Raw genomic sequence first — 13,422 nt, 5'->3', positions numbered from 1 at the left:
ATAAAGCAAATATTGCAATAAAGCAAGTCACACAATATTTTGATTTCATTGTGCATAGGTTTTACGTTTGCACTAGCTACAGTCTATTATATTCAATAATGTTATGTCTAAAAAATTGTATATACCAAACACTCAAAACAAACCTCATCATTACACAATTTATCTAACTAATAGACCTGAACACATACCCCATGAATCTATAATATTTTTTAAAGTACAGACCATAATTTTAAAATACTTTACTGCTAAAAATGCTAATGATCACCTGATATTTCAGCAAGCTGTAGTCTTTTTGCTGGTGGGAGGTCTTGCCTCAAAGTTGAGGGCTGCTGACTGACCTGGGTGGTATTTGCTGAAGATCAGAATGGCTATAGCAATTTCTTAAAATAAGACAACAATAAAGTTTGCCACATTGATTGACTCTTCCTTTCACAAAATTTTTCTGTAGCATGTGATGCTGTATGATTGCATTTTACTGACTGTATATCTTTTTCTTTTTTCTTTCTTTCTTTTTTTGTTAAAGTCTATAGCACCCGGTATTCCCAGGCAGTCTCCTATCCAAGTACTAACTAGGCCCGACCCTGCTTAGCTTCGAAGATTAGACAAGATTGGGCGCATTCAGGGTGGCATGGCCATAGATGGTACATCTTCTTTTCAAAATTGGAGCCTATTCTCTCAAACTCTGCTGCTGCTGCTTTATTAACTAAGTTTATGTAATATTCAGAATTCTTGGTTGTCGTTTCCACAATGTTCACATCATCATCACCGATAGTAGATTCTGCCTCAAGAAACTACTTTTTCTGCTCACTCATAAGAAGTAACTCCTCATCTATTAAAGTTTTATTATAAGATGACAACACATCAGTGACATCACCAGGCTCCACTTTCGATTTTAGTTCTCTTGCTATTTCCACCACATCTTCAGTTACTTCCTCCACTGAACTCTAGAATCCCTCAAAGACATCTATGAGGGCCGGCATCAACTTTATACAAATTGCTGTTAATGTTGATGTTAATATTTTGACCTCCTCTCATATATCATAAATGTTCTCATGACATCTAGAATGGTAAATCCTTCCAAGAAGGTTATCAATATACTTCCCCCTGATCCATCAGAGAAATAATGTTATATGGTAGCTATAGGCACTTCTGCTTTCTAGAGTTTTGCTCAGAGATGACCAGTGTTGACAATTTGCTACTATCCTTTTAAAATCTCAACTATAGATAAATATACATATTCATTTATATTTATGTATATACATATACATAAGATACATATATACATTTTACATTTTAGGGGAGTAAAATTATAAAGTTACTATACATACTATTTTGTAATGTTTTTCATTGACTATATAATGTATATTATTTTATACTATTTTTAATGGTTGTAAGCTATTTAATCACTTGGATATACTACTAAACTTATTTATTCCTCCATTTTTGGATATTTAGGTAACTTCTAATCATATTTTATTGAGAATCCTTTGCTAGGAGCCTAATATTCAAATATCTACATGGCCAACACCTATCCCAGGCTGAAGTCATCTGAGAAGGCTTCCTGGAATAGGTGACCAGAGTTGAATGTTAAGTGATAAGTAAAAATTAACTAGGTAATGGAGGTGAAAAGGATATTCCATTGATTGAGCAAAGTGAGCTTGGTGCATATAAGTGTCATGAGGAATATGAGGCACTTTCTTCTGGAAATAGCTGCCACTGAGCTGTTACGAATAAATGTGCATGTAGTGCTGCCAGATCACACAAATTTTCAAAAGAAGCCAGAAATATCAATTATGTAAGAAATCTCAGGATTATTAAGTTTTGGCACCCAGTTCTCACATGTTTAAGTACCCTGCATGTAAAACCAAACACGTGGGTTGGAGGAAGTCAGGGGGATTTTTACAGGGCCTCTGACCTGAAAAATCCCTGAAGATCTTTTACCAAAAGCACATTTTACTTTCCTCACATGCATTGCATGTAAAGCTGTTTTTCCAGTAGGCAACTTTTTGGGCATGAAAACAGGAATGGCTGTCCTCATTTAGGGCTGCAGGTATCCAGGCTTGAGGGTGGGGCCTTTGCTGGGGAGCCACACTTTTCTAACCAATATTTTCCTGTCTCGTGTCCATATTAGTATCTTACCAGTGGAGAATGTATCTGAGTCATGGCACCAAAGTGTGTTACTAGTGACAAATCTGTACGGGTCTTCAGCAACCTCAATTCTTGTCTTCTCAGAAGAAAAACTTCAGCTGAGGGCCATAAGGCTGGAGAGACCAAGGCAAGTTTTAAAGCAGGAATAGAAGGTTATTAAGAAAAAAATGTAGAGCAAGGATGAAAGGAAATAAAGTATACTTAGAAGAGTGCCAAGTGGGCAACTTGAAAGATCAAGTGCTTGGTTTGACCTTTTAACTTGGGGTTTTATATGTCGGCATGCTTCTGGATTCTTGTGTTACTTCTCCCCTTATTCTTCCCTTAGGGCGGGCCATCCACATGCACTGTGGTCTCATATCACTTGGGAGGGGAACATGTGCAGTGTATTTACTAAAATTGTATGTGCACTTGAGGCATTTTCCCCTTAGTGTTTCTAGAGAAAGATTATCCGTCATTTTGCCTCTTACTAGGCATGCTTGAGCCCACTCATTCAACTCCTGAGATTTTATTGGGAAACTGATGACAGGCTGCTTCAGATGTTTCTGTCTATTGGGAGATTGCCTTCCTCTGGTGCTGGCTACAGCCAATTACTGTTTTAGAGAGACAGCTTAACAACTACCTGACCATTACCCGATGGTTACCTGACATTCCTGATGGTGGTGGGGGCCCCTCTTCCGACCTGCTCATGTCTGACTAGCTACCTACAGTAACACATCCAGAAAGTTTGTACCACAAACTCTATGAAACTGCTGTTTTCAAACTGAAACAATGTATGTTATACATATTGCAAAATCTTTGCCTATTTAAGAAGCAAAAAAGTAATGATATTTTGCTGTTTTTCATGTGTTTGTACTTTTTTTTCATATTTCTATTAGCTATTTCTACTTTTCAGATACTTTGCTTTTTTCATCTGGCCATATTCAACAATTACAAATATAATCTTTCTCATTGTTTCCTTAGGGCTTTAACTAGAGAAACGTTGACTTTCTTTTTAGGAGGAGAAAAAAAATCGTGGAGGGCATATCCTGGTCTCCGGAGCTAAGATTTCAAATTTCTTGGCTGCCCTCCTCTCAGTGGTGAGATCTTCAGCCTTAGCCTCCCTGTTAGTTCCTGAAGTCATTCCTCAGGGAGTTTTGCTTTTCTGCTTCATATCTTTTCACCCTTTCACTTCAAGTTTTGTGAGAAATTGAGGATCTGAGCTAAACAGAGCCTCTTCTTTTCTGGAGAAACACCACTGACTCTGTGCTTTTTCCGTTAAAAGTCGATTTTTTGTACATTCATTGGCATTTAAAGTCCAGCCCTCCTCCCATGTGAAAACAGAACTTGTAAATCCCAGTTTGCATCAAACACTTCAAATTTGCATCAATATACATTAACTACGAAAGCAACAACTAGCAGCCCATCTCACTGAGGCAGAAACCAAGTACATTCTATGCAAATCTGCTGCTGATTTTGTGAAAGAGAACATGCCTCTTTTTCACAGCATGCAGTTAAAGGCACGTTTTAAGCTACCTCTGAATTTTAAGAAGGAAATAAAGAGTATTTCACCTTGCAGTCCCTCAGTGATAGTGACACACTCTTAGGTCTAGGCTACTTAGGGTGCAAAGGCATCTCCTTTCTATATTGTAAAGGCAAAACCAAAGCAAAACAAAAACACCCGTTTATTAGGAAAATTTCCAACACAAAATAAATAGAAGAGTATAATGAGTTCCTTGATAACCCATCACTCAGCTTCAAAAATTATCAATATTTTACCAGTCACACTTTTCTATTCTTCACTTATTTTTTCTATCTGTATCTGTTGGAGTATTTTAAAGCAAATCACAAATGGCATGTCTTCAAATTTCATCTCTAACTGATTCGTATTTTTTTTTCTTGCACAATCACAATGCCTAATATAAAAACCTATTATTCCTTTAATGTTATTAATAATACATTAAAATTTACCCCTTGACAGAAGTCCAAACAAGGTCCACATGTTTCATGTGGTTGATGTGTCTCCTAAAATATCTTTTTATCTTTACGATTCATGGAATAATTTTTTAAATAATTTCAACTTTTGATTTAGATTCAGAGGGTATATAAGCAGGTTTATTACTTGGGAATGTTACATAATGCTGAGATCTATGGTATGGATGACCCTGTCACCCAGATGGCATAGTACCCAATACATAGCTTTTCAGCCCTTGCCCACCTGCCTCTCTCCCTCCCCCACCTCCAGTAGTTCCCTGTGTCTACTGTTGCCATTTTTATGCCCATTGGTGCTCAATATTGAGCTCCCACTTATAAGTGAGAATATATGGCATTTGGTTTTCTGTTCCTGTGTTTATTGGCTTAGGGTAGTGGCCTCCGGCTTCATTCATGTTGCTGCAATGAAGATATTTCATTCTTTTCTATGGCTACATGGTATTCCATGGTGTGTCTGTACCACATTTTCTTGAAATCAAGTCTGGGGATTAGTGGATTCAAAGGGTGTATTCCATCTTCCCAAGTTTCTTTGAGCTCTTCAAGCAAGATAACATATAGATGAAACAGGCAGATAAGCTTCCACATCTACTGCCCAAATTTAGGCAGGGCCCAGCTCTGGGAGGGAGCCAGGCTCAGCATGATTACTCAACAATTCACCACTGATGATTCCATGTTTTTGTTAATGTAAATAGCACAGCAATGAACATACAGGTTTATGTGTCTTTTTGGTGTAATAATCTATATGCCCTTGGGTGTATATCCAGTAATGGGATTGCTGGGTCTAATGCTAGTTCTGTATTAAGTTCTTCGGGAAACCTTCAGATTGCATTCTACAGTGACTGAACTAATTCACATTCCCACCAACAGTGTATAAGCATTTCCTTTTCTTTTTTTAAAGACTTGGACATGAGGGTCAGTCATGAGAAACTGAGCAGGAAATATGAGTTTGGCTTTCACAGGCTTGGGAGCAAGAGCAAATCTACAGGTCCTTAACTTCCATCTATTTTATTTTATTTTATTTTATTATTTATGCGCAGGCCAAGGTGGCTCACTTAGAAAGGATTAGCTTGGCCACCAAGATCCTGTATGTCCTGGCCCATGCTGAGTGAGTATGCTTGATATTTTAAAATTTGTGGCTGGAATCCCCACTGCCCCTGAGCTTACTTTTTATGCTTTTCTTGGACATTCTCATCATATCTAATTCAGCTTTAGCACTGGTCACACTATATTATGATTGTGGCAAACAAAAATTATAGGACGCTATTGTCTTGGACTAAACTCCTACATGAGGGCCCAACAGACCAGACTTAAAATCAAAATGATGTCACCCATGCCAAGGTTTTACATCATCAAATTGAAACTGAGCCATTGGAGAAATCATGAGAAAGAGGTAACAGTTTAATTTCCCAAACAGGCCGGTACCAATCTTTGTTGAAATGATAATTAAGTACTCTCTGTTTTAATATTTAACCTTAAGTAACCTGATGTTATCCGGTATTTTTTTTATTGTTCTGTCTCCTTGTCTTAGTGGGAGAACCAGAATGCCTATGCAAAAGGTTTAACCAAATAATAAAATGTTATATGTATGAATGCCCTCTTTCACAAAATTTCTGTCTTTTATAAACTGTAACTGCAAAAATATTTCCATCTGTGTTAGTTCAACTGTCCCAGTGTTTCAAGGAAGGCACTGAGTTCCAAACAACTGATACACCTTGGTTAGGACTGCAAACCAAAAATAAAGTCATAAGCTCCCCTCCCCCAGCCATATAGATGAACTTTCTCCTTGGCCAAGGCACTCTAAAAATTGACCTGAAAGACTGGTTAAAGTCATGACAGAAATCAGGGGTCAGACATGCCTCATTATACCCTTTCAGCATTAACATCAACACAGGCTTTAGGTCTGATAAGAAATATTTACAATGTTGTCTCTCTGAAACCTGCTACCTGAAGCCTTCATCTGCATGATAAAACTTTGTCTCCACAATTTCTTATCATAACACAGACATTCCTTTCTATAGATAATAACTCTTTCAATCAATTGCCAATCAGAACATTTTTAAATCCCCCTTTAACTTAAAAGCCCCCTCCCCTGCTTGGGGCTACACCCCAATCACCTTGGGCACATGTCCTCAGGACGTCCTGTGGGCTGTGTTATAGGCCATGGTCACTCATATTTGGCTCAGAATAAATCTCTTCAAATATTTTACAGAGTTTGACTCTTTTTATTGACAGGACCAGGCAAGTGCAGGACTAAAGCAAGGCTTTCTAGATTTTTATCTAGTCTACTATTTTTCTCCACTGCTTCTGATATGGTTTTCATCTGTGTCCCCACCTAAATCTCATGTTGAATAGTAATTCTCAGTGTTGGAGATGAGGCCTGGTGGTAGGTGATTGGATCACAGGGGTAGATTTCTCATGAATGTTTTAGCACCATTCCCTTGATGTTGTTCTCCTGATAGTGAGTTCTCATGAGATCTGGTTGCCTGAAAGTGTGTGGCACCTCCCGGCTCATTCTCTCTCTCTTGCTCCTGCTCCTCTCATGTAAGATGGCCTGTTTCCACTTTGCCTTCTGTAGCAAATATAAGCTCCCTGAGGCCTCCCCAGAAGCAGATGCTGCCATGCTTCCTGTGCAGCCTACAGACCATAAACCAATTAAACCTCTTTTCTTATAAATTACACAGTCTCAGGTATATTCCTTTATAGCAATTCAAGAGCAGCTTAATATAGCTTCTAATATAGTATTTGGTTAGAAATAGACACTATGACTCTAGAAAGACAAGAGTCAGCTTTTGCATACAGGCGCCAATTAGCAGTATGCGGCAGTAATTAACATATGAAAACATAATGTTTTACCGTAGTTGAACAGAAGGAGACTACTTCCTGAAGTCCTCAAAAAGAGTGCACATGGATCTAGCCACACTGACATATATATATTACTATTATTTAGACCTACTTAATTCCTGGAGGCATTTTATCAGTTTGAGTGCTTGTTATAGTACTCTCTTTAGGGGCCATTTTCAGAAGACTCTCAAGTGGACAAAAATTGAATTTGCCGTAACAAAATTGATGAAGGACTGCTGCTTTTAAAATCTCCCCAAATCCATTCATTTAAAGAGACCTTGAGAGATGAGCTCAATTCTGCAGAAGTGCTTTTAAAACATGGCCCCAAATCACATGACCCATCCCAGGACACAGCTAAAAGTTTAGTGGCCCTGATGTGAGCTGTACCATCCTCCCTTTTTACTGCAGCCCCTCAAACCCAACCAAGCCTCTCCTCTGTATTCAGCAATGTGAGCTCCAATGTAAAGCACTAGCTCACACTACCCCATCCTCCAATTTTTAGTCCAAAGGTGTGCTTTTAACTTTCATGAAAAAGAGGAAGGGAAGAAGCAGGAGACCTAGAGAAAGGTCAGCAGACTACCTAGCGATTACTACTGAATTTCTCCTTCTTTTCATGTTTTTATTGATCTACTGATTTATTGTATTTAGAGACAGGTTCTTGCTCCATTATCAAGGCCACTAGAGTGCAGTGACATGAATAATGCATCACTGCAGCCCTGAACTCCTGAGTTCAAGAAATACTTCCGCCTCAGCCTCAGGACTAGCTGAAACTATAGATGTACATCACCATGTCTGGCTAATTATTTTAATTTTTAATGAATAAAATGTAATAAATTTAATAATTAAAAATTAATTTTAATAAAAATTAAAATAATTAGCCAGGCATGGTGATGCACATCTATACAAGGTCTTGCTATCTTAGCCAGGCAAATCTCAAATTCCTGGCCTCAAGTGATCCTTCTGCCTTGGCCTCCCAACATGCTGGGATTACAGGCATGAGCCTCTGTGCCTGGTGTTTTCAACTTTAAAAGGCATTGTCAATATCCAGATAATCCAGGAAGTTGGAGTATGTGAGAGGTGAAGTGGATCAGGGTCTGGTGGGGCAGCTAAACTAACCTAGGCTCCCTTCCTGTACTTCAAAACAAACCTGCGGATTGAAACTGAATCAAATTTGTGGGTGGAAATTAGTATTGAAAAACATTTAAAAAAGAATATAAAATATCAGCATGCATTACCTCCAATGAGAGTAAATTTGGAAAGGAAAACTTTATTTTTCGTAAAGGGTTACAGCCTGCAAGGTGGCCATTCTGACAGGCTAGAAAGCATAGCCCTGGGTCAGAAGCTGGAAACAAACACTTCAAGGGAGGGGCAAAGGGAATAGCAATTTATGTTGAGTTGGGTGGCCAAATATATATATTCAATAATATATAGGAGAAGTCATGCATATTTATGAAGATAGAAACATATGTATGTGCAGTTGAGCTTCATGCTATTATATGGGTCCCGTGATTTAAAAAATGGCAGTGTTAGCATAATCTGAGGGTGGAGCTTTTGACTCTCTGTGGTCCAAAAGTTAAGCAGAGTATACAAAAACCACCACTGCGTATCATCTGTAGGCTGGCCAGAACTGCTGTGTAGTTGGTGGTCTACCATCAGGAAGGAATGCTGGTGAGCTACTGTGCTGAAACTGCAAATGGGAGGGGCAGCAGTCAGGGAAATCATTGATATCAGTGATGGAGTCTTTCAAAAAGAGCTGGGTTATATTTAATCCTTAAAGAAGAAAGCCTCCTAATGACAGTTAGCAAGGGAGGAGATATAACGAGGTGTGTCCAACTTATCCTGTCATGGTTGGGAAACCAGTTTTAAGGTTTCTCTGGGGTACCCTTGGGCAGGAGGAGGTCTGTTCAGTCACTGAGAGGCTTGGAATTTTATTTTCACTTTTCACCAGCTTAAGGTCATTTTATGCCCAATTTGAGCCATAGTAGCACCTTGCAGGCCAGGAACGGTTCTGGAACAGGTCACTGCTAACTGGCCTGCTGTACCCGAAATGAAGTCTGGGGGTTAGTGGATTCAAAGGGTGTATTCCATCTTCCCAAGTTTCTTTGAGCTCTTCAAGCAAGATAACATATATGAAACAGGCAGATAAGCGTCCACATCTACTGCCCAACTTTAGTCAGGGCCCAGCTCTGTGAGGGAGCCAGGCTCAGCGTGAGTACTAGTGTGACTCTACAATCTTAGCCTCTCTTCATGGAGTGTTCCATGTTTTCTTTTTATATTTATTTTTAGAAACAGGGGTCTTGCTATGTTGCCAGGCTGTATTCAAACTCCTAGGTTCAAGCAATTCTTCCCCCTTAGCCTCCCAAGTAGCTGGGATTACAGGCATGCACCACTGTTCCTGGGGACAGTGCTCTTTGTTTAACAGGAACATGTCTAAATCTCTAGATTAATTTTGGTTTCACCAAAGGCATAGCCTCCCAATAGGTAGACCCAGCAGTTTGCTATAACTGCCTACAATTATGACAGCAAAGGTGGTGCATCTGGTTTACACAGGTAGGCATGAAGAGAGCAGGGCTCATGTACTCCTGTGCCCTACCAGGCAGAGTTCATGTGTATGGGTGACAGGCATTCTGTGGTTCCACACTACCCAGAATTTGTAAAACCCAAACTATTGCTCGATGTGTTCTACTAAATTTGTTACTGTCCCTACTGGCTGGTTGTCTTAGCTGGAAGTAATCTGTAAGTCTAGTTATGTTTAGTTCCATTTTCCTTGAGTTTGGAAAGAGAAAACTGAGGCCCTGGAGAGTAAAAACAATAACTTGCTCAAGGTCACACAGAAAGTCAACGGCAGAGCTTAAAATAGGATGTAGGACTCCTGTTTCCCAGGTATGTGATGTTACTGTGATTCTCAGGGTTGGAGTTAGAAGTTACATTTGTTTCTTCTGGCTGCTGTAACAAATTACTACAAATTTAGTGGCACAAGCAACACCTGTTTATGATTATAGTACTGGAGGTCAGAAGTCCAAAACGAATCTGTTGATGATAAAATTAAGGTGTCAGAAGCAAGGCTGGTTGGTTGCTTCTGGAGGCTCCAGGAGAGAAGCTCTTTCAACTTCTAGAGGCTGCCTCCATTACTTGGCTAATGGCCGCATAACTTGACCTCTTCTGGCAACACATTACTTCTCTCCAAATCGCCTGCCTCGCTTCTTTTCATTAAGGACTCTTGTGATTACACTGGGCACAACTGAATAATCTATACAAATTTCTCCATTCCAAGAGCTTTAACTTAATCACATCTGCGAAGCCCTTTTTGCCATATCAGGCAACATATTCACAGGTTCTAGGGATTAGAACACGGACGTGTTTCAGGGCATATTATTCATATTGCCACAGGAGTTTTCTTTTTGGGCAAATGAAGGATTGGATGAGCTGCTTCCTTAATTCTTTGTAGCACATGATTAGATGGTAAAGTATAACTCAAACAAAATAGTTAGTCAAAACCCCATTATGAAATTCCTGATATATATACCCATTATAAAATGTAACATATATTAGTTACATTATGAGTCAACCTATGTCTTATCTGGAAAGTAAGGAGCCTTGCATTGTACTCACTGTATTGTGGAGATTATCCTTCTTAGTGAAATCTGAAGGCCTCAATATTGCATTATTCTTGGATCAGAATAAAAATTTTTAAATAAAATTGTCTCAAAACAGTGTCTATTATCTGCTAAATCCATTAAATTCACAAAGTGATAACCTAGAGCTTTATTCTTTCACTCCTGTCCTAAGTCCTCTGTACTCAAATCTCTCAATGGTCTTCCACCAGGCTGCTCCCTATCCTCAGTCTTCTTCGTACTACCCCTTACTACCTCCAACTACTTAGCTTAAACGTATATATAAATATATTATATGTATAAAGTAAATATAAAGAATACATATGTGTAGGCTGTTTCAGCTTGGGAAATAAAAAATGATATCTGTTAACTTAGGAGCAGCCTTTACCTGCAGTCAGAGAGGTGCATTGCTATTAAGGAAGCAAGGCTTTTCTGCTCTCAGTTTCTTTCTCTTTCAGGAAGGTAACTACTCATTCCTCTGTTCCTTTTATTTCAAATTCCTCTTCAGGAAAGCAAAGTCATCAGTCTTTTACTTCTCATTCTAAGTGAGTTCTTGTTACTTGGTACTCTGAGTAAAATTTATTTTAAAGCCGTTATGTTAATTCTTTTTTTTAGTTTTATTTTACATTCAGGGGTACATGTGCAGGTTTGCTATATAGATAAATTGCGTGTCACATGGGTTTGATGTACAAATTATTTTATCACCTGAGTAATAAGCATAGTACCCAATAGGTAGTTTTTCTATTCTTTCCTTCCTCCCACCTTCCTTCCCCAAGCAGGACCCAGTACCTGTTGTTCCCTTCTTTGTGTCCATGTGTACTCAATGTTTAGCTTCCATATGTAAGTGAAAACATGGGATATTTGGCTTTCTGTTTCTGCAGTGATTCACTTAGGATTATGGCCTCCAATTCTATGCATGTTGCTGCAAAGAACATGATCTCATTCTTTTTAATGATTGCATACTATTCCACAATGTATATGTACCACATGTACACTTCTGTACCATTGGCTCTCATTTAGTTTGATTTCATGACTTTGGTACTGTGAATAGTGCTACAATGAATAAACACATGCATGTGTCTTTAGTGTTATGCTTATCTTTTTTTTCTTCTTCCTTTTTTTAAATTATACTTTAAGTTCTGGGATAAATGTGCAGAACGTGCAGGTTTGTTACATAGGCATACATGTGCCATGGTGGTTTGCTGCACCCATCAACCCATCATCTACATTAGGTATTCCTCCTAATGCTATTCCTCCCCTAGTCCCCTACCCCCTACAGGCCCTGGTGTGTGATATTCCCCTCCCTGTGTCCATGTGTTCACATTGTCCAGCTCCCACTTATGAATGAGAACATGTGGTGTTTGGTTTTCTGTTCCTGTGTTAATTTGCTGACAATGATGATTTCCAGCTTCACCCATGTCCCTGCAAAGGATAAGAACTCATCCTGTTTTATGGCTGCATAGCATTCCATGGTGTATATGTGCCACATTTTCTTCATCCAGTCTATTATTGATGGGCATTTGAGTTGGTTCCAAGTCTTTACCGTTGTGAATAGTGCTGCAATAAACATATGTGTGCATGTGTCTTTATAGTAGAATGATTTATAATCCTTTGGGTATATACCCAGTAATTGGATTGCTGGGTCAAATGGTATTTCTGGTTCTAGATCCCTGAGGAATTGCCACACTGTTTTCCACAATGGTTGAACTAACTTACACTCCCGCCAACAGTGTAAAAGTGTTCCCATTTCTTCACATCCTCTCTAGCATACATTGTTTCCTGACTTTTTAATGACTGTCATTCTAACTGGTGTGAGATGGTATCTTATTGTGATTTTGATTTGCATTTCTCTAATGACAAGTGATGAACTTTTTTTCATATGCTTTTCTGGTCTCATAAATGTCTTCTTTGGAGAAGTGTCTGTTCATATCCTTTGCCCACTTTTTAATGAGGTTGTTTGTTCTTTTGCTTATAAATTTGTTTAAGCTCTTTGTAGATTCTGGATATTATCCCTTTGTCAGATGGATAGATTGCAAATTTTTTCTCCCATTCTGTAGGCTGCCTGTTCACTATGCAAATCATTTCTTTTGCTGTGCAGAAACTCTTTAGTTTAATTAGATCCCATTTGTCAATTTTGGGTTTTGTTGACATTGCTTTTGGTGTTTTAGCCATGAAGTCTTTGCCCATGCCTAGGTCCTCAATTCTTTGGCACTCTGTTTTTCTATTATTAGTCTATAGGAATGCATGTGATTTTTTCACTTTGATTAAAAGAACTATAAGTGCAAGGACAAACAAATTCAAAAGCTAGCAGAAGACAAGAAATAACTAAGATCAGAGCAGAACTGAAGGAGACAGAAACATGAAAACCCCTTAAAAAAAAATCAATGAATCCTGTAGCTGGTTTTTTGAAAAGATTAACAAAATGTGTAGATCACTAGCCAGACAAATAAAAAAGAAAAGAGAGTAGAATCACATAGATACAATAAAAAATGATAAAGAGAATCACATAGACACAATAAAAAAATGATAGTTTGTATTTCTGTGGGATTACCACTGATCCCACAGAAATGCAAACTACCATCAGAGAACAGTATAAACACCTCTATGCAAATAAACTAGAAAACCTAGAAGAAATGGATAGTTTCCTGTACACGTACAGCCTCCCAAGAGTAAACCAGGAAGAAGTCAAATCCCTGAATAGACCAATAACAAGTTCTAAAATTGAGGCAGTAATTAATAGTCTACCAACAAAAAGAAGCCCAGGACCAGGTGGACTCATAGCTGATCCTACCAGAGGTACAAAGAGGAGCTGGTACCATTCCTTCTGAAGGCCTTTGATAAAATTCAGCAC

The 13,422-nt window shown here is 38.6% G+C and overlaps 1 pseudogene; it reads right to left on the bottom strand.

Annotated features, from left to right (window-relative positions):
• Window positions 1–521: 521 nt before the first annotated feature.
• LOC116535104 lies at window positions 522–640 on the bottom strand (annotated as a pseudogene).
• Window positions 641–13,422: the final 12,782 nt, after the last annotated feature.

The sequence above is a fragment of the Sapajus apella genome, unplaced genomic scaffold (assembly GCF_009761245.1).
Source record: "Sapajus apella isolate SASKATOON/1434 unplaced genomic scaffold, GSC_monkey_1.0 scaffold91, whole genome shotgun sequence".
Classification (NCBI taxonomy): Eukaryota; Metazoa; Chordata; class Mammalia; order Primates; family Cebidae; genus Sapajus; species Sapajus apella.
The sequence above is the reverse complement of the archived record's forward strand: the minus strand, read 5'-3'. Positions and strand labels throughout refer to the sequence as shown.